The sequence below is a fragment of the Macaca mulatta genome, chromosome 3 (genome assembly GCF_049350105.2).
Source record: "Macaca mulatta isolate MMU2019108-1 chromosome 3, T2T-MMU8v2.0, whole genome shotgun sequence".
In the NCBI taxonomy this organism is placed as follows: domain Eukaryota; kingdom Metazoa; phylum Chordata; class Mammalia; order Primates; family Cercopithecidae; genus Macaca; species Macaca mulatta.
This window is the reverse complement of record NC_133408.1, coordinates 49259303-49281617: the sequence shown is the minus strand read 5'-3', so window position 1 is coordinate 49281617 and position 22315 is coordinate 49259303. Positions and strand designations below refer to the sequence as shown.

At 49.9% G+C, this 22315-nt stretch overlaps 1 protein-coding gene and 1 long non-coding RNA gene across 29 annotated transcripts in view; one reads left to right on the top strand and one right to left on the bottom strand.

Moving 5' to 3' along the window:
- Positions 1-22315, bottom strand: part of CUX1 (cut like homeobox 1) — a 472306-nt gene that overhangs the window by 288198 nt on the left and 161793 nt on the right.
- LOC144339775 (uncharacterized) lies at positions 17063-19931 on the top strand. Its single transcript, XR_013415150.1, has 2 exons — positions 17063-17344; positions 17721-19931. It is a non-coding gene; the product is annotated as an uncharacterized LOC144339775 (long non-coding RNA).

Sequence of the window (22315 nt, the reverse complement as noted above, 5' to 3'; positions counted from 1 at the left end):
AGGAGGATCATTTGAGTTCTGGAGTTTGAGACCAGCCTGACCAACCTGGTGAAACCCTGTTTGTACTAAAAATACAAAAATTAGCCAGGTGTGGTGGTGAGTGCCTGTAATCCCAGCTACTCAAGAGGCTGGGGCAGGAGAATCTCTTGAACCCAGGAGGCAGAGTTTGCAGTGAGCCAAGATTGCACCACTGCACTCTGGCCTGGGTGACAGAGGGAGGCTCCATCTCAGAAAAAAATAAAAATAAAATAAAATAAATGAAAAGTTATGGAAATATCCATAGAACATGGAGCAGGCTCTGTGCACGCACTCATTACACCATCATGGGGACCCCAGGGAGGCCCACACTACTGCTTTTCCCCACTCTGGGGACAGGTGGAACCTGATTTGTCTTTGGTCCACAGCTAGTGAGCGCAAGGGCCCAATTCAGGTCCAGATCGGGGTGCTGACAAGGACTGTGTTTGGGGCTGCTTCCCTGCAGACACAGCCCCATGGACAGTCCCTGATGGGCAGTCAGAGGACACAAGAGCCAGATAAGCAGCTCTGAGGGCTGGGCCGGAGTGCATACGAGCGCAGGGGAGCGATTTCCAGAAGGGCCGCCCTGTGAGGAAACTGCACCAGAATTTCCTAACAGAGGCCACAGTGGGCAGGAATACTGGAGGGGATGCGAGATTTCTATGGGCAGACACAGGGTGGAAGGGTATGTGTGCGGCAGAGGAGCAAGAGAAGACAGCCTAGAGCAGAGGAGCAAGAGAAGACAGCCTGGAGCTGTATTTGATAAAGTCACAAAATGAAAGAAGGTCAGTGAAGTGTGGGAGGAAGAAAGGAAGGAAGGGAGGGAGGGAAGGAAAAGAGGGAAGGAGGGAGGAAGAGAGGGAGGGAGGAAAGGAGTCAGGCATAATTAAGGTTTTACATTTTAGATCATGAATTCATTTTCTCCCTTGGAAACCACTGTGCGCCTGCCTCTGCCTTGGTACCGCCACCCCCAGGTCTGCTCGGGGCCCCCTCCACGGTCACAGCAGGCTAGGCAGAGACAAGCCAGAAAAACACAACGTGCTGGAGCAGGGCTGCACAGTGGGGCCGGGCCGCCTGCAGGCGTGGGCTGCTGTCCACTCCCAAAGGCCAGCAGGTTTGGGGTTCCAGGATAGCCAGCCGGGCTCAAGAGATGAGATCGGACTCTGGGGAGTCTTCTGTCCTGTGCCTGTGATCAGTACACACCTAGAGCAGAGGACGGTGACACAGGAAGTGTCCACAGTCGCTGTCCTGCCATCCTCACGTGCACGCCTTCCTGGGTCCGTGGGGGTAAGACGTTCTCTTCTCCCAGAAGGTCAGATATCATCACCAAAATGTAACATAGGCAGATGGTCCTGCATCTTTTTTTTTTTTTTTTTTTTTCTCTCTGAGATGGAGTTTCACTCTTTGTTGCCCAGGCTGGAGTGCAGTGGCGCGGTCTCAGCTCACTGCAACCTCCACCTCCCAGGTTCAACCAATTCTTCTGTCTTAGCCTCCCGATTAGTTGGGACTACAAGTGTGCGCCACCACGCCCGGCTAATTTTTGTATTTTTAGGAGAGACGGAGTTTCTCCATCTTGACCCAGGCCGGTCTCGGATCCCTGACCTCAGGTGATCCACCCACCTTGGCTTCCCTAAGTGCTGGGAGAACTGTCGTGAGCCACCGCAGCGGTTCCTGCATCTTTTTGGTATATATTAATAAGCGTTGGCAAGTTTCCTGCAAACTGCCTACCACTCTGCTAAGTCCCCATACACACAACTCTCCACTCACCAGGGTGCTGAGCGGACGCGCCTATGGTACGTGGGCCAGCCGATGTTTGGACACTTCCAACAAGTTAGGAAATTCCAAACAGTTTTGGACGAGTAACTCTAATCTTTGACAACTACCATCTAAAAGACATTTTACAATGGTCTGTGGGATTATTTGCTGCATTTGCTTCTCTATTTTGTGACCAGAATTTATTTCCCAAGTACATTGCTAAGTGAAGTTCCCACCATGTTTACTGTAAATGGCCCTTGCCTTCCAGAGATTTGATGAAGGTCATTGAATCCAAAGGCATAAGACAGACCAGAATTGAAACCACGCAGGGTGAGAGGGTACTGTTTTATACGGAGGGATTGAGACACATTCACTTTTTTAAATGACAGAAAGAACAGGATGCACCTGGCGTGCTTCGTGCCTGGGAACAGTTTCTGTGGGTTTCCACCGAGAATGCTTTCTGGAGTCCACGTGGCAGGGATAAGTGAGCCACAGAAGCCTGGAGGGGACTCTCAGGAGGGTATGAGGAGTGTTCCTAAGGCATCCAGGCAAAATGGCTGGAGTGGGGGGTGTGCCCAAGAGCCCGTCAGCAGCAGTTCCCCACAATCACCCCCGGCCAGGTTTCTGAGCTGCCATGCTTCTGTTTCTCCCTTTTTAAATTTTGAGACAGGGTCTTGTTCTTGAAACCCAGGCTGGAGTGCAATGGCACGATCGCAGCTCACTGTACCTTGACTTCCTGGGATCAAATGATCCTCCCGTCTCAGCCTTCTAAGTAGTTGACACTAATGGCATGTGCCACCATGCCTGGCTAATTTTTTTTTTTTTTTTTTTTTGTAGAGATGAGATCTTGCTATGTTGCCCAGGCTGGTCTTGAACTCCTAGGCTCAAGTGATCCTCCTGCTTTAGCCTTCCAAAGTGCTGGGATTACAGACATAAGCCACTGTGCCTGGCCTTAATGTTTCTCTTCTAGACACATGAGATGACTGTGAGTTCTTGAATGCCCTCCAGAAATTAAACCAAGACCTTCCGGAACATTCTTGGGAGGGAAGTAACAAGCGGGTTCCTGAAGGTGACAATGGAGGGAGTAGAAGCCTTCAGCCCAGGTCCAGTGGCATGGATCTCGGAAGGGAGCTCAAATCTTCTTTTTTGCTGCTGCTGTTTGAGATGGAGTCTCGCTCTGTCACCCAGGCTGGAGTGCAGTGGTGTGATCTTGGCTCACTGCGGCCTCCACCTCCTGGGTTCAAGCGTTTCTCCTGCCTCAGCCTCCCGAGTAGCAGGGATTACAGGCATGTGCCACCACACCTGGCTAATTTTTGTATTTTTAGTAGAGACGAGATTTTACCATGTTGCCCAGGTAGGTTTCAAACTCCTAACCTCACTCAGGTGATCTGCCCACCTCGGCCTCCCAAAGTGCTGGGGATTAGAGGCATGAGCCACCACCCCTGGCCTCAAATCTTCTTAGTCTAGTTAAAGGTGTGCAAGGCTGGCCAAGAGGTTCCAAAGAAATGAATGTCCAAGTAATGCCAGCCAAGGTCTAGGAGAGAAATAACGGTGGCAACTGTGGTATAATGGGGAGAGAATGACGGAAGCTGAGGTCCTCAGGAGATGAAATTGGCAAGACTTGGTAATGTGTGGATGAGGGGAGGGAGACGGAGGAAGGGCTCCATGTGGCCACCCTTGGGATTGGCTGGGGTGCCCCACTGGGCACTGCGGCCACCACCGGGGTTAGGGGGCAGGAAGCCTGAACATGTGGAGACAGATGGGCTCTGGGAGTGCTACATTTGCAGCATGAAAGGCAGCCGGGCAGGTGGATATAGAGCTGGATGGGTTCGGGGCTGGGAGGACAGAGAGCGTAACAGGAGAGCTGGGAATGGCTTAGGAGCACCATGAAGGGGAGAGGGGAGTCCAAGATGCCAGGGAAAAGCACAGAGGATGAAGGGGTGGCTCAAACACGGCCTGAGGATGTCCCAGTCTGCACTGGGAGGCGCAGTGCAGGGATGAAGGCTGATGTTAGAGGGAAGAGGCTGGAAAGAAGTTAGAGTTAGGAAGAAGAAAAGGCAGCCCTGTCCAACCTGCTCAGAGAGGCTAAGAAACCCATGGGGGCCACATGGCTAGGCCATGGAGGTGCTTTTGTTAATCTGCCATACATGTGTAGAGGAAGGACGAATAAATGAATGAATGAAAAAATGGCCATCGCACGGAGTGGCAAGCCCTTTGCTTTATTCCTGCATTAGCAGCTCTGGCATACTATGAAATGAAAAGTAAGTGCTCCCCTGGGAGGCCTGAGCCACCTCCAGAGGATCCTGCACACCCTCATTCCCCATCAGAGCAGCTGAAGCTCTCTCTGACTCCATTTCCCTGACGGTGCAGCTGCCGCAGGCCTGTGGCCGTCTCTAGAGCACCTTGTTATCTTATTTATTTATTTATTTATTTATTTATTTATTTTTGAGATGGAGTCTCGCTCTGTTACCCAGGCTGGAGTGCAGTGGTGCGATCTCAGCTCACTGCAAGCTCCGCCTCCTGGGTTCAAGCGTTCTCCTGCCTCAGTCTCCCGAGTAGCTAGGATTACAGGTGCCGACCACACACTCGGCTAACTTTTGTATTTTTTAGTAGAGATGGGGTTTCGCCATGTTGGTCAGGCTGGTCTTGAACTCCTGACCTAAGGTGATCCTCCCGCCTTGGCCTCTCAAAGTGCTGGGATCACAGGCATGAACCACCACGCCTGGCCCAAGCCCTTCTTTTCATAAAGGCAAAGAGTGGACCTTCCCACCCAGGCCACCTAGCCGGCCACCCAGAGCTAGGCATGACCAACAGCAGGGTGACCAGGGCCCCCTCGGGGTGGCCAGGGGCTCCCCAGGTCTGGAGACTGTAAGTGTCACAGATGTACTATTCCCTATTGCAAATGGAACTAGATTGTTTTCTAATAGTAGGTAATTACCATGAACAACAACAAAAACACTCCAAATAATACAAGGCGGAGGAGGGGGGGTGCGGGGGGGCAGGGGGGAATCAAAGCTCTGGTGGTCTCACATCTCAAATTGCACCCCTGCTAACAGTATGGCACATCATCTTCCAGAAGCCACCACAATGGCCAGACTTCTGCTCACTGGTACCTGAGCTTCTCTAGCCAAACTGAAATAAGATCTAAATCTGTATCACCCTCTGGGTAGTATGGCCGATTGGGAAGCATGTTTTTCTTTATCTTACAAACAGATACTGACCCCTCCCCTCCACAACTTGCTGGGCACAGGGCACAAAGGGTGTGGCCCAGGCCTTGGGAGCTCCATCAGCCACAGGCAGGCATCTGTGGTGAGGTCACAGTCTCGTTAACTGACACCTCCCTTCTATGTACACCAGTCTCCTCAATCAAAAAAGAAACAGTGCAGTTTAAGTTGGCCACTTTCAACTTTTCGTAGTTTTAACTGCAGAAGACCATTTTCAAATAAAATGTGACATGGATGCACGATACTGCTGAGCAGGTAAAAACAGGGTGGCTCTGGTTGAAGATGGGACGGGGTGGGTTTTAGGTCGCTCCCCAACCCCGTCCCACTTTCCCCTGAGCTTTAAAGGAGCTCAGTAGGAAAGCTCTGGCTAGAAGAAGTGCACCCTCCTCCAAGCCTCTTTCTACCCTAACTTTCTGTGACTGTAGCCACACTTACCTGATTACATAGTCCACAACTCTAAGATGTGACTTTGGCCACTTGGCCCATGTAACAAAGTTTGGATTAACCTACTGATATATATTTTTGAGATGGAATCTCACTATGTTGCCCAGGTTGGTCTTGAACTCCTGGGCTCAAGAGATCCTTCTGCCTCCCAAGGAGCTAGGACTCCAGGCATGTGCCACCATGCCCTGCTAATTTTTTATTTTTTGTAGAGATGAGGTCTTGCTATGTTGCCCAGGCTGGTCTTGAACTCCTGAACTCAAGTGATCATCCAGCCTCGCAAGTGGCTGGGACTACAGGTGTGTGCACGGTGCTTGGCTACTAACTGATTTTTTTTTTTTTTTTTGAGATGGAGTCTCACTCTGTCGCCCAGGCTGGAGTGCAATGGCGTGATCTCAGCTCACTGCAACCTCTGCCTCCTGGGTTCAAGTGATTCTCCTGCCTCAGCCTCCTGAGTAACTGGGATCACAGGTGTGCACCACCACGCCCAGCTAATTTTTGTATTTTTAGTAGAGACAGGGTTTGGCCAGGTTGGCCAGGTGGGTCTCGAACTCCTGACCTCAAGGGATCCACCCGCCTCAGTTACCCAAAGTGCTGGGATTACAGGCATGAGCCACCGTGCCCGGCCCCAACTGATATTTTTAAAAAGCAGCAGACATCACAAAAATAAAAATCCAATACATAGGCTAGATGGCTATGAATTCTATCAGGTCAACAAAACAGAGACATGACTTGAATCCCATAAAGACACACACGTCTGCCACGCACCCTGGCTTCTCTTGCACACATTTTAGCTGGTGTCCCAGAACTCATCCGCTATGCTGCCCACGACGGTGGTGGTACAAGGGGACCTACAAAGTTTTGTTTCAAACGCTGCTTGTGTTTTGACAGCCTTTTTCTTTTGTACGGTGTTTTTAATGAAGTGAAACTAGAAGTACTGGGTCTCATAAGGCACCCGGGAGAAGCGTTTCCCTTCTGAACCTGTGGCTGCGGGGCTAGGGACAGATGCTGCCTCAGTAGCAGCACATGGCTGACCTGACAAGCCACCTGTATCTATGGGCGCTGGTTCAAATCCCAGGGGAGGTTTAAAAAAGCGTTGATGAGGCTCCGTAAAGATGCGGAAATACATATTCGAGAGGAAAAGAGAATTTCAAAACCCTCCCGTGGCTTTTATCCAATCAGACTACAAGCGGCCACCATTTCCCTCTGCACTTTACCCCCAGGGACCTGAGCGGCGCTGTGAGGTGCAAGTGCAAAGGGCTCAGAACCAGGGGAGAATCACAGAAGACACACAGCCCAGCGGTCCTCCTTGACCACGGAAGGGGATGTAGGAGAATCCTGGGCTCGTGGCACTGACATTTAGCAGCCACTGTATGTTTTGGTCTTGTCTCAAGAGCATTTTCCCCATTTATCTCATGTACTTTTTTGTTTTAAAGAGATGGGGTCTGGGCTAGGCACGGTGGCTCACACCTGTAATCCCAGCACTTTGGGAGGCCGAGGTGGGAGCGTCACTTGAGGTCAGGAGTTCATGACCAGTCTGGCCAACATGGTGAAACCCCGTCTCTACTAAAAATACAGAAATTAGCCAGGCGTGGTGGTGGGCACTTATAATCCCAGCTACTTGGGAGGCTAAGGCAGGAGAATCGCTTGAACCCGGGAGGCAGAGGTTGCAGTGAACCAAAATCTTGCCACTGCACTCCAGCCTGGGTGAGATTCCATCTCAAAAAAAAAAAAAAAAAAGAGAGAGATGGGGTCTGGCTCTGTTGCCCAGACTGGAATGCAGTGGCACAATCATAGCTCACTACTGCCTTGAACTCCTGGGCTCAAGCGATCCTCTCGCCTCAGCTTCCTGAGTAGCTTTGTCTACGGGGACTACCATGCCCAGCTAATTTAAACTTTTTTTTTTTCTCCTTAAGAGATGGGGTCTTACCGTGTTGCCCAGGCCAGTCTCAAACTCCTGGGCTCCAGAGATCCTCTCGCCTCTGCCTCTCAAGTAGCTGGGATTACAGGTGTGAACCACCGCACCCGCCCATTACCTCTTATTTGCATGCAGATGCTACTCTAACATGAAACCTTTTACTCAAATATTTCTCTACAATGGAGTCTCTCCGCAGTCAAGCCATGTCTCCACCGCGGTGAGGCTATCAATTCATTTCAAGTGGTTTCCCAGAGAAAAGTTGCACCTGCGTGCAAGCGATGCCCACATTGAGCATGTACGGACAGACTTGGAGTGTCTCCTATCAGGCGGGTTCCTGCTCCAGGCCCACGTTGTCCACGAGGCTAACCCAAGGCTGACCTCAGCACGTGCCCATCCCTCTGTACACCCAGAATCCAAGGGGTGGGAAGGATGGGGGTAGGAGCAGGAAACAAGTGTGTGGCCCAGCTGGAGGAGACGGTATTAGGGTCAGAACACCTGTACCGCCTTCAAAATTCCCCCAAACTCCCTGCAAAAGCCCCAGTGAGAACCTCACCGGTCTCAGCTTCCATCCAATGACAGAGCTGAGCTCTCCACCTCTGGGGTGCCTTCTAGCTCTTAAATGCCAGGACCTTACGTTAAAATTCACACCAGAGCACACTGAAGCAACGGAACGCTCCACGTGGGTTCGAATTTGGGCTCGGGGACCTTCCATGGGGGCTTAGAGATGTTCCTAACATTTCCCATCTGAGAAATCCAGGATTAACCTACCCCAGCGGGATGCTAGAGGCTGAGATGAAATCACGGCTGGCCAATGCCATGCGCCGAGCCTCGGCACACGGTCAGCCACGCTTGCTATTTCGATTGTTATCACTGGTCGGCGCAGACAATGTCCCAGACGAGGTGCCAGTGGGGACACGTGGAACCAGATACCACCTGAGGTTCTGCAGTCGGGTGGAAGATGGAGGCCTGCACGCTACACAGTCGGGCACGACGAGGTGACGTCAGTGCTGCAGGAACAGGAAGGGGGCTGAGGACTGGGAGGTTCACAGAGGGGCAGGCTCCTGAGCCCAGCCTTGGAGGAGGAGCAGAATCTGACGGAATGAGGAAGCCTAGATTCCAGTAGGGGATCTAAGTGTCCTTCCCTGACAATAGTAACAATAATAATAATTATTATTATTATTTTGAGACAGGATCTCACCCTGTTTCCCAGACTGGAATGGCACGATTATAGCTCACTGCAGCCTCAACCTCCAGGGCTGAAGCAATCCTCCTGCCTTGGCCTTCCGAGTAGCTGGGACCACAGGTGCACGCCACCACACTTGGCTAAATTTTATTTTTTGGAGAGATGGAATCTCACTATGCTGCCGAGGCTGGCTCGAACTCCTGGCCTCAAGTAATCCTCCTGCCTTGGCCTCCCAAAGTGCTGAGATAACAGGTATGAACCACTGCACCCAGCCCCCGGTTTCCTGACGCAGGACCCTGTCACAGGGAACCTGGGAGGCCACATGAAGGTATGGAGGCCTCTTTCCAAATGCCTGGAAAGCTGGAAGATCCCTGAGGACAATGGTGGCAGGAAAGGCCAGGACACACCCTAGAGAAGACAGAGGTGGGAAGGCAACCCAGGGCTGTGGAATCGGACCTGGAGGAAAAGGAGGAGCAGGCAGACACACAGGAGAGCCTGGGGGCACAGATCTGCAGCAGGAGGTGACGAGGAAAAGCTGGCACGGAAGCCCCTGTGAGGCCTGCAGTCCATGAACAGTTTTCAGAAGAGTTAAGACTCACCATGGAGTGGGTGCCGCAATCAAACCTGGAGGTTTTGCAGCCAGGAGGGGTTATGTCTGGGTTTCTTGCCTCCCACCCCAGCCTCCAAAGTGGGTTGACAGAAGCTCCGAGCTGTCAGCTGCAGACACTTATCAGATACCGGGGCTGACTCAGGGAGAACAGCTTTTTTTTTTTTTTTTTTAAAAAAACAGAGTCTTGCTCTGTTGCCCAGGCTGAAGTGCAGTGGTGTGATCTCGGCTCGCTGCAACCTCTGCCTCCCGGGTTCAACCCGGCTTCAAGCGATTCTCCTGCCTCAGTCTCCCAAGTAGCCGGGATTACAGGCCTGTGCCACCACGCCTAGCTAATTTTTCTATTTTTAGTAGAGACGAAGTTTCCCCATGTTGGTCAGTCTGGTCTCGAACTCCTGACCTCAAGTAATCCACCCACTTCGGCCTCCCAAAGTGCTGAGATTACAGGCGTGAGCCACTGCGCCCGGCCTGAAAACAGCTTCTTACACCAACACGGTCAGCTTCTCTGAACTTGGCTGTTTTTGTCAAGAGTTCGTTTAGACTTCTTTCCGGGATGAAAAATTGTGTGTGTTTATTTTGCATCTGCATAAGGAGTAATATGGAGTCAGAACCATTCCATTCATTTGCCATTTCCTGTAAGACCAGCACTGATGTCCCTGGTGCAGCCCTCCCTCCGATCACCAAGGGTCCTCGGGCACGTGCCCTGCGCTAGGACACCGCAGCGGCCGGGAAAGGCAGCGTCCCTGCCCTTGCTTCTTTTTTTTTTTTTTTTTTTTTTTTGAGACGGAGTCTTGCTCTGTAGCCCAGGCTGGAGTGCAGTGGCCGGATCTCAGCTCACTGCAAGCTCCGCCTCCCAGGTTTAGGCCATTCTCCTGCCTCAGCCTCCAGAGTAGCTGGGACTACAGGCGCCCGCCACCTCGCCCGGCTAGTTTTTTTTGTATTTTTAGTAGAGACGGGGTTTCACGGTGTTAGCCAGGATGGTCTCGATCTCCTGACCTCGTGATCTGCCCGTCTCGGCCTCCCAAAGTGCTGGGATTACAGGCTTGAGCCACCGCGCCCGGCGGCCTCCCTGCCCTTGCTTCTAATGTAGAAGACAGAGAACAGGTGGTGAGTCAGCAAGCTTATAAGGGAGCCCAGGGGTCTCCCCTGTCCCGCAGAGTCACCGGGGTCAACATCCCCCCAATAGTCAACTCATCAAATGTCTTCTGAATAAAAAAGAAATTCAAAAACTTTGAAACATGACCCTAATCTGAAACAGACTTCAAAACAAGCAGTGCTCCAGGACTCGCCGTTTCTTCTGCTTGAACCTATGGAAGCTATGAGTCACTGTCGCCAATAAATTACTGTGGAAGTATCTGAGCCACGGGTGAGCAGTGGTCCATGGGCACCCTTTCCCACAGCTTGGGGAGTTCCACGTTAGGACGAGAGGAGCACCTCTGTTTACAGTCGTGGCTCATGCAAAGACTTCTGTGCAAGCATTTGTCCCACATTCATTCACTGATGCCTACTGTGTGCTGGACACTGTGTCGGGATGCGGTGGAGTGGACCGAAAGCAAACAGATGATCACAACTCCACCCACAGGCTACCCACGCAGGCGCCTCATTCCAAGACGGACGAGGTCAGAGCACCGGGTGGCAGGGCCTGAGCCGAGGCACAGGGAGGGAGGAAGCACGGTGGGACAGGGGTGGCAGGGGCAGATTGGGGCACAGGAGGAACCCAGCGAGGTGGCCCCGGCATTCCAGGGAGGTCAGCGAGGCAGGAGCACAGGCTAGGACCACGTCCCCACAGCTTCCAGGGCAGGAGCTGGCTTGTCCTTCAGGCCACAGGGAGCCACTGAAGGACCCTGCCCCTAGGGCTCTGACAGCATCCGCTGGGAGTTGGAGAAGAACATTCTAGAGCTCTACAGTCTCACATTACAGAGGAGAAAGACTGCTCTGGTAGGTCCTGGACTCAATGGTCCTTACAGCCCATTTCCTCTCATCTCCAAACTACCACCAGTTAACACTCGGCTCTGTGCGAGAGCTGGAAGCCAAGCCGAGGCAGGGCTTGCTTCCAGGCAGCGCAGCCCACGGGAAAAGGGCTCAGAGCTCATCCCCACTCCTTTACAGAGGCTCTGTCACTCATCAACACAGCGATGGGCCTGGGGAGCCTGCAACCCTCATCCTCCTTGGGAGGTTAAGTAAAAGGACACAGTGCCGCCTGTAATAGGCATTCAGGAAGGGCTGCCAGCTCTCTCTTAAGTGAGTCATGAGACGAACAGGTTTCTTATTCAATTAACCAAGAGCTCGCTTCTGTAACGTTTCCTTTCCTTATGGAAAAGAGCCTTGTATTCTAAATAAATACATCTTGAAAACAAGCTCCTGGGTCACAGCCCAAAGCAGGAAAACCACTAAATTCCACACTCCTCTTAGAGAAGACAGAACTACTGATCTGACCGATGAAAGTTGACAAAAATATGAGGATCTGACCCCAGTGCCTCGTTACCAATTCCATCTCTTGTTGTTAACACTTGTGCTAAATGACACCTTAAAACCAGGCCCAGTTTCTATCTGTAAGTGTTCTTGAATTGTCTGTGAGGGGCTCTTCGCATTGGTGTTAAATATCATCAGCTTAACAACTCCAGGCTTCTGACAGGCGGATCTGGGGCAGCCCAGGTCCCCACAGTCAGGAGTGGCAGGTCTCAAAGGCCAACAAAACAGAGACATTCTGGAAGGGTTCCTGTTTCAGGTACCTTGCTGCCACTGAAGCTGCGTTCCTTTAAAACGTTTTGGAAAGTAAATTTCTGCAACCTTAATGCACTGCCTGTCTAAAGAACCCCTGTGGGAACTCCCTCTGAAAAACAAGGAAGCTTTTGTAACGTCAGGAATCACACCACATCAATCTGCTTTGTAATTTTCGTTACACCATTACCTGGCAGGCGCTGACGCCGTACCCGGCACCCGGCTCAGGGTTGTGTTAGAGGGATGGTCTCTGTGAATCCTCAGAACAGGGCAGTGGCTTTTGCTCTTATGCACGTTTTACAGATGAGGAAACTGAGATGTGGGAATTCGGGAAACTTCCCCCAAAGTGGCCGAGCCACCTGGCTCCAGAGTCCAGGCTCTTGACCTCTCCACCGCAGGGCAACTGCAAAATCTGGCAGCTAGTCTCCACAGCATTTTCCTGGTTGTTCTAGGAAGATGTGGAGTTTGCAGCACGGCACGGTGTCAAACGGCCACATGCACAGCAGTCCTGCAGGCACTACCCTTGCAGCTGCCACCGTGATCTTGGACAGAATGCCCCTCTTGGCCCCAGGTACTGACACCAAAGCCCAGTGCAGGTGCTGGCCACATCTCAGGCCAGCTACATTTCCCTGAACCCCCTGGGCCTGTCTGTGTCTCCCCCACCAGGCAGGAAACCCCTTCCACCAGAGGCTGATCTCGCCCCCGCCCGCCCCCCGCCTCCATCTGCAGAGCAGCTCAGAACCGAAGGTGAAAGTATCTGAAAGCCAAGACTATAGAGTGTATACACATAGCAATTTGTTACTGTGAAACCATCTGTTTCTCGGTATTACAATCCTCAGAGGGCAAATTATAGCTAGCGTTCAACATAAAACATCAATTTAAACCATCAACTATTCATAATTTCAATTCTTTATTGGAAACCAAGGACATAAATGTCAGGGAATAAAGCAATATTTCTTTTATTAACTATTCCATTCATCTGGCTATTAAATAAAACCAGGGCCCCAATAAATGGCAGGAGTCCTTGCCTGACAGCCACACCAAATAGCTCTATAATTCTCAGACGTTTTAAAACAACGAAAACTGCATTATTTGAAAAGTTAGAAACTTTAATATATAATAAAATTAAGATTAATGTGATCTTAATACCTTGCAAAACTGTTTGCCGTGCCTCGTATTCAAATATATTTCTTCTTGCGTGGTTTATTTTTAACAGTGCTCATTTTGTACCGAGAACGCACTGTTTTTTACGACTGGGTTTTGCGAACGCCAGCCACCTCCAGCATTTTTCACTGACATCTAGTTTTCCCAGGCTGATGTCCCCTCCCAACTGCCCATCTGCGCTTGTGCCAGGATGGATGCCATAGTGCAAGCGTAACCCAGGGAGTGCGTGGCCTTCAGAGCTCAGTCCTGCAGGACTTGCACCCAACAGCTCGCCTGAGAGTGCAGGGCAGCTTCTCACTGCAAGCATTTATTTTATTTATTTATTTATTTATTTATTTTTGCCAGAGAACAATCTGAGCGTTCAAAAGTGAAATCTACGAAGCACGGAAGAGAATATTTACACCGTCCTTTGTGTACTAGGCTGTATATCGAGGTTTTTATATACATTGTCCCACGACAATCTTACAGGGTGGGTACACTTTACAGATCATCAGGACGCAGGTTTGGAAAGGTGAATCAGCCACTGGTCCCATCCACAGGAGGCACACCCATGTGTTCAACAATGAGGAGATAAAGAGAAAGAAAACACAGGCCCATATTCAACGCCTGACAGTCTAAAAGCCATGAAGCCATGATGGACACTGATACACTTTGGACATCTGTCCCCTCTTCTCTCTCTCTCTAATATATATATATATATATATATATATTTTTTTTTTTTTTTTGAGACAGAGTCTTGCTCTGTCACCAGACTGGAGTGCAGTGGCATGATCTCAGCTCACTGCAACCTCTGCCTGCCAGGTTCAAGCGATTTTCCTGCCTCAGCTTCCTGAGTAACTGAGATTACAGGCACATGCCACGACACCTGGCTATGGCTAGTGTCCCCTCCAAATTTCATGTTGAAATGTGATCCCCAGTGTTGGAGCTGGGGCCTGGTGGGAGGTGTTTGGGCCATGAGGGCAGATGGCTCATGAATGGCTTGGTACCCGCCTCCTGGTAATGAGTGAGTTCTTGCTCTGAGTTCTTGTGAGACCTGGTTGTTTACAAGAGTCTGGGACCTCCCCCTTCTCACTCTCTCTCTCTCCCCATGTGATATGTCAAGTCCTCTTTGCCTTCCATTATGATTGGAAGCTTCCTGAGGCCTCACCAGCAGCAGATGCTCGGGTCATGCTTCTTGTACAACCTGCAGAACCTTGGGCCAAGTAAACCTCTTTTCTTTATAAATTCCTCAGCCTCAGGTATTTCTTTATAGCAATGCAAATGAACTAACAGACGCACACATAATTGTTCACTGCAGTCAGTGACCACAGGTCCAGGGCACCCCAGGGTGGACACAGAGGGAAAAAACCGAACCACCTCATGCCATCGAGGGAGGAACCACTGGCGGGAGGATGGGATGAGTGTGAGAGAAGGTTCCTGGGGCAGGAGACCACACATGGCCTGAGGTTTATGCAAATAGCTGCTTTTCTCTTTCTTTTTCTAAGAGGTTGTCACCCACAGAATAATTATTTGATGGAGACCAAATATAACAGCATTAAAGACCTTATATTCAAACACGTATATGCCCATCCCACGTCCCCAGCAGAACTTTTTCTTTTGGCCACACAGCCAATGACATAAACATCTCCACCCTTCTGAACAGCACTGGTGATTTTACATTACAGTGGCTGTATAATATTCCTGCCGGTTGAGGTGGGCTGTCAGTAACTGTTGTGTGAATGAATGAATGACTAGTGCTTTCCTTAGGAACAGGACATGGATATTCACAAAGCGCTTAGACCCACACCTCTGTGGGTGTCCTGACACCACCCAGAAAGGGGATTAAAACTGTCCCTGTTGGCCAGGCACGGTGGCTCACACCTGTAATCCCAGCACTTTGAGAGGCCGAGGCAGGCAAATCATTTCAGGCCAGGAGTTTGAGACCAGCCTAACCAACATGGTGAAACCTCATCTCTACTAAAAATACAAAAATTAGCCGGGCATGGTGGTCTGCGCCTGTAATCCCAGCTATTCAGGAGGCTGAGGCATGAGAATCACCTGAGCCCGGGAGGCAGAGGTTGCAGTAAGCTGAGATCGTGCCACAGTACTCCAGGCTGGGCAACAGAGCAAGACTCCATCTCAAACCAAAAAAAAAAAAAGAAATTAAAAAACTGTCCCTGTTTTGCAGATGAGGAAATTCAGGAGGCCCAGTGACTTGTCCTCCTGTCTCGTGCACTAATTCTAAAGCTGCTGCCCCAGCTGCTGGCCTTCCCCACCAGCTCATAACACCTTGGTGAGAAAACGAGGCAGCCGGGGCACACTCAGCTTTTCTCACTTACAGTGGAAGCTGTTGGCACTCACAGCTATGGAGGAAGAGAAAGCTCTCAGGGGAAACTACTTTTTACTGGTATGTTATTGGCCAGGGCTGAGTCATACATTTTAGCCTGCAATGCAGGTAGAGGGAAAGTCTAGCAATCAACAGACAAGAAAATACCTGCCAAGATCGACTTGGACAACCTCAGGGGTTTGGTTTTCTTTCTTCCCTTTTCTGATTTCTTATTTTAGGCCATCTTGGTGAATACAGAAAGCAACAGTTAATTTTCCCTCCCACTTATGTGGCCGCGCGAAACTTCCCTGGTTTTATTAGAGTCAAGACTTGAAACTTGGCCAGGTGCGGTGGCTCACGCTTGTAATCCCAGCACTTTGGGAGGCCAAGGCAGCGGATCACTTGAGGTCAGGAGTTCAAGACCAGCCCCGGCCAATATGGCAAAACCCCGTTTCTACTAAAAATACAAAGATTAGCCGGGTGTGGTGGCGCTTGCCTGTAATCCCAGCTACTCAGGAGACGGAGGCAGGAGAATCGCTTGAACCAGGGAGGCGGAGGTTGCAAAGAGCCAAGATCGCACTGTTGCACTCCAGCATGGGCAACAGAGCGAGACTCCGTCTCAAAAAAAAAAAAACAAAAAAACTTGAAACTTCAGAGCCTCTGACATTTGCATTCACGATTCACACACCACTGGGGAATGCCTTGGGACATCATTTTAATAAGCACATTATCTGTAAAAGAGAGTGGCTAAGTGTCACATTCCCAGCCTGGGAATGGCTAGCCACTCTCTGTGGCCACCAATTGGCTATTCCACATAGCCCAGGCCACACTGAGTGCCCTGAACTGAGATTTATCATTCACTCTACAAATATTTCAGTACCTGCTACATGCCAGCCACTCTTTCATTCACAAAAAGCAAGACATGTTTTTGAATTCAGGCAACTTACATCCTCATGCAGCAAGACAGGTAAGGAACAAACATATACTATGTCAGGAGAGAGGAACTGTGGTAGAAAATGTTCTGCAAGGGAAAGGGAAGCGTGTGTATAGGTGGGGGGAGGCGTGGGGCGGGGACACAGTACTGGGTCAGGATTCACAAAAAGAAAGGGGGGCATTCATGTGAGGATCTCTCCCTGCTCAGGAGCTACGCAAAATGGGGCCTCTCCCTAGGTCATCTCCCTAGGCAAGCCTGATGTACACAAATTCATTTTCCCATTTATTATTTTTGCAATTAATAGCAAACACCACAATGACTTTTGCACCAACCTAAATATTGCCTGAAATTCCCAAAGACTCAGCACATGACTCAGTAGCTAAAGGGGGAAAGGGCATCCCTAGAGTTAAGTTCCTAGGACATTGAACTCAAAGGCCAGATTCAGAGAGAGGAGTCAGGAAGCACAGGTGCTGTGTTTGGGAGAGTCCCAGGGGGTGTGGGGCACTGTGGCTTCCAGGTACATCCGTGGGGACGGCGGGCTGGTTCTCGGGGCCTTGAGGAGCCCCATTCCCGGGCCGGGGGTCACAGAGTTAGGAGAGGGCTGGCTGGCTGAACAGTTACAAGCTGGCCTAGAGCAGAAGGTGGTTTATATCACCGCACTCTTCCCCGGGTCAGAAGCAGGAGAGGTGTCTCCAGGGACTGCCCGAGTGAGAACCAATCCGCCACCTACTTTGGATTGTGTCATTTTTCACTCAAGTGCCAGGTAGAGAACTGGTCAGATTCTTCAAAATAAAGATTTTTATTTTTATTTTTTTTTTATTGGAAACAGGGTCTCCTTCTGTCGCCCAGGCTGGACTGCAGTGACACAATCACAGCTGACTGCAGCCTTGGCCTCTCGGGCTAGAGCAATCCTCCCACCTCAGCTTCCCAAGTAGCTGGGACGGGTGCATGCCACCATGCTCAGCTACTTTTTAAACCTTTTTTTTTTTTTTTTTTGTAGAAACAGGGTCTTGCTATGTTGCCCAGACTGGTCTCGAACTCCTGGGCTCAGTGATCCTCCCACTTTGGCCTCCCAAAGTGCTGGGATTCCAGGTGTGAGCCCCCACACCCAGCCTGAAGAATCTTATTCTGTAAGATCCTAAGTAGTGGCATCACTGCCCTGGGGACCCTCTGTTGAGAACAATATTCATCACAACCTCCCTGACCTGGAATGACACTGCAGGGCACACTGCTCCCTAAGCCTGGTGCTGGCTGGGAGCCCTTCCAGAAACAGCTCAAGGGTAGGGCCCTGCTCTCTGCACTCTGTCACCCAGCCCTGGGCCTGTACTCACAGCGCTGGAAACAAAGTTCCTGAATAACAGATGGACAAAAAAATAAAACGCCCTGCCGGACACGGTGGCTCACGCCTATAATCCCAGCACTTTGGGAGGCCAACGTGGGTGGATCACCTAAGGTCAGGAGTTCGTGAGCAGCCTGGCCAACATGGTGAAACCCTGTCTCATTAAAAATACAAAAATTAGCCAGGCGTGGTGGTGGGCACCTGTAGTGCCAGCTACTCGGGAGGCTGAGACATGAGAATTGCTTGAACTCAGGAGGCGAATATTGCAGTGAGCCGAGACTGTGCTGCTACACTCCAGCCTGGATGACAGAGCAAGACTCCATCTCAAAAAAAAAAAAAAGAAAAAAGGAAGAAAACACCAGAGCCCTGCCCAAGGTGGTGGCTGTCTTCCCCAAACCAACAAACTTCCTAAAGATAGCTGGGAGCCCATCCCACCAGCTCTGACTTGGGGCTGGTTTCTGAGTTACTGTTAGGAGTAAAGTCCCCACAAGTGATGAAAGATAAATCAACCCAACATTTGATTTATAAGATATATCAGACAGATAACTAGTGACAATGTTAATCTAATTACAATTCAAAAATCTAATCACGCCCATTTTCCATGCTATTTCATTAACTTGGGCTTTTGCCAACAATTCAACATTTCAAGCATGACGGAATTCGTCCTCCGTTCCTTCGGTGTGGGTGAGGACCTGCTCCAGAGTGAGGATCTCAGAGCCCTCTGGCAGCCCCTCTTCTGCCCAGTGGCCCATATACCAGTCCCAGGGAGCCCTTTTTCCAGCCCACAACCCTTTCCCAGCATCGCAGGCTAGAGCACCTCCATCTCCCTGTACTCACCTCCTGGAAGGTTTTCTGAGTGGTCAACATGTTCCCCTGAGAGCCTAAATCTGCACTGCTTTGCCCAGGGTTTCTGCTTCTTGCTCATTAAATGGATACTCTTGGCTTTAAAGGTAGGGCGGGCACCAGGTGGTTAACGCCAGGAGGCGCCCCTCTGGCCCTGGTAATTTGTGACCACTGGTCATTATGCTTCCCACATAGAATCCAGCCAGCCCGTCAACAGATGTTTACTGCACACCTACGATATCCCGGGCTCTGTGCCTGGGGCTGGAGGTACGCTGTGAAGTGACCTGAAAGTGCTCTCATAGGAATGGCATTCTAGGAGGGAAAGGTAGACAGAGATGAAAATGACACACCAGGCGACGTGTGACAGGAACAGCACACGTAGCTGGAATTCCCGGGAGAGCCAGGCGGAAGAAAGTGGAAGAAGCCATGGGGTGTAGAGGAGGAGGACAGAGGCTAGGCAGGTTCAAGGGTGAAGACCAGGACTAGAGGGACCGTGGCCCAGCCAGCGAGGGCGACGTGGGGTCACAGACCGTGGAAGGTTGTATGGAAAGGCGTCAGAGGGTCTAGCAGGGAGACGGAAAGATCTGAACTGCATTCGTTAAAAATAAAGCTGGGACCGCTGGGGAAAGAGAATGGACAGAAGGCAGCTAAGAATGGAAATGGTGGTGGGGTGGCCATGACAATGGCTTGGGCCAAGGTGACAGTGGTGTCGCTGGGAGCCCAGGTGTATCCAGGAGGAAGGATGGGCTTGCTGGTGGACCGGGCATGTCGGGGAAGAGGAGGGGGAGCCCCAGGGCACACCTAGGTTTTAGCCTGAGCAGCCCCTGGGTGGTGACACCATTTCCCGAGGTGACAGGGGGACTGGGATTGGTGGTGGAGGCGGTGTGTGGGGGAGGGGTCAACAGTTCTCTTTTGAAGCCATGTGAAGCCAGAGATGTGTTTCCAAGTAGAGATGTTGAATATTCAGTTGAATATTTGGGTTAATATAAATATAGATGCTATCCTTCTGTGGATGGTATTTTCAGCCACGAGAGTCGACGGGATCCCCTGAGGACAGGGTCTTGGAGATGTTCAAAGGGCAGGTCCCCGAGACTTGTGTGCACTCCAATCTCAGGTGCAGGGCACAAGTGGGGATCCATCAAAGAGTGACAGGCAAGGTAGGCTGAATCAGGACAGCCTGTATCTCAGGCAGGGGTCAGGAGAAAAAAAAGCGTTTTAAGAAGGGGAGAGTGGTCCCCTCCCAAGAGCTCAGTCACATCTCATGCTTTACTTTTTAATAATTTTCACACACTCTGCTGATCCCCCCATACATAATCATGCTTCAAAAGCAAGATTTCAGCTTGAAATTCCTAGTTCTTGGGTCCTGGAAGGAGGCATCTTTCTTATTTTTTTATTTTTTATTTTTATTTTTTGAGCGGAGTCTTGCTCTGTCACCCAGGCTGGAGTGCAGTGGCGCAATCTTGACTCACTGCAAGCCTCTGCCTCATGGGTTCAAGCAATTCTCTGAAAGGAGGAATCTTTTTATGTTATTTATTTATTTTGAGCCATGGTTTCACTCTATTGCCCAGGTTGGAGTGCAGTGGTGCAATAATAGCTAACCGCAGCCTCGATCTCTCCGGCTCAAACCATTCTCTTGCATCAGCCGCCCGAACAGATGGGCCTGCAGGTGTGCACCATCATGCCTGGCTAAATTTTTGATTTTTTGGTAGAGATGGGGTCTTGCTACACTGTCCAGGCTGGGGAACCCTTTTATTTAAAAATAATGGTACTTCTTCCAAGAATAGCTTCAGCTTGGACCAAACCAATTTTCCAAGACTGAACAGAGACGAGAAGGAGTGGCAGCCGACGTAGGGAATATCTGGAGTTGGAAGAAGAGCAATGTTTTAAGTAAAGGCTGGAAGGAAGTTCCTTGTGGGTTGATATATCTTCAGGATTGGAGAGATAAAAGTGAAAATGGAAATCAGAAAGAGTGCCAGGCACGGTGGCTCACACCTGTAATCCCAGCACTTTGGGAGGCCAAGGCAGGAGGATCACCTGAGGTCAGGAGTTCAAGACCAGCCTGGCCAACATGGTGAAACCCCATCTCTACTAAATATACAAAAATTAGCTGGGCATGGTGGTGCACGTCTGTAATCCCAGCTACTTGGGAGGCTGAGGCAGGAGAATTGCTTGAACCTGGAAGGTGGAGATTGCAGGAAGCTGAAATTGTGCCACTACACTCCAGCCTGGGTGACAAGAATGAAACTACATCTCCAAAAAAAAAAAAAAAAAAAATCAGAAAGGGAAAAGAATATTCAAATTCTAGTTACAGTATCAACTAAATGGAATAAAGTCCAATTTAAATCTCAGGAAGTTGGAGCTACTTTTGTTTCCCCTGAACTGTGACAGAGCAGGACAATTGCTCAAAGAGGCACATGGAGTTTTCACACCTCCCGTATAATGAGACACACTGGATCCACCCATGTAAATTTAGAGTTTTTCAATATGTGCAATTATGCCACCATCCAAAATGCCAAAATGCTGCCACATTCACGCTCGTCATCAGATCTTTAATGGCTGCCCAAAAAAGTTATGAGAGAGAGGAGAGTGGCTGATGGGAGCAGCAGTCAATTACAGCTCTCTGGAAAGCCCTCAGGCTGCCACCTCTACAAGTTTTGGCTTTTAGGGGAAGTTCATTTCAAACTCCTGCCCCCATCTGGGTTTTTCAATCAAAAATTCCTTATGCATATTTTTGGTTCACATTTCCCGTTGCTCAAAAACAGATTTTTAAAATTCTCTTTTATTCAGAATATTTCAAGGAATATTGCATTGGGAAAATGAGCTATCTGCTTGGGGGAAAAGACAGATCCCTTACACTACAATACCCTACACACAAAACTGTTGTCAGATTCAAAAACCAAGTGAAAAACCAGAAATCTACAATCACTACTAAGAGACTATAGAAATATATGTTTATGTTTACAAAATGAATGGTAGATTTGGGGAAAATTTCTACAATATGTAAGAGAGAAATAATTAAGTCATACTGTTTTTGTTTGTTTGTGACGGAGTCTTTCTCTGCGCCCAGTTTGGAGTGCAGTGATGTGATCTCAGCTCATGGCAAGTTTCGCCCCCCAGGTTCAAGTGAGTCTCCTGCCTCAGCCTCCCAAGTAGCTGGAATTCCAGGCATCCATCACAATGCCTGGCTAATTTTGGTAGAGACGGGGTTTCACCATGTTGGCCAGGCTGGTCTGGAACTCCTGACCTCAGGTGATCCACCCACCTTGGCTTCCCAAAGTGCTGGGATTACAGGCGTGAGCAGCTGTGCCCGGCCTTAATTCATACTCTTTAAAAATGAGTAAGAAGAAGACAAGGTAAAAGGCCAACCAGAACAAATAAAGGATGTCAAAAGGTAATTTACATAGGAGATACCACTGACTAACAAACACACGGAAAGACAGCCATGCTCACTGTTGATTGACGAGTTTTGAATTTAAGGCAATATATAGTTTTTGACCAGTGGAAAATGTACCACAATGCCATTATCCAGGGTTAGTGAGGTTGGGAGGAAGAGAACACTCCCAACGCCTCACTGGTGAGGAGTGACAACTGAAACAGGCATTTTTTTTTCTTTTAGAGATGGGGTCTCATTCTGTCACCCAGGTTGGAGTACAATGACACAATCACAGCTCACCGCATCCTCAAACTCCTGAGCTCAAGTGATCCTCCCACCTCAGCCTCCTGAGTAGCTGGGACTATATGCACACGCCACTGTGCCTGGCTGATTAAAATATATATATATATTCATTTTTTTTGTAGAGATAGGGGGTCTCACTATGTTGCCCAGGCTGGTCTTGAGCTCCTCCCGCCTTAGCCTCCCAAATTGC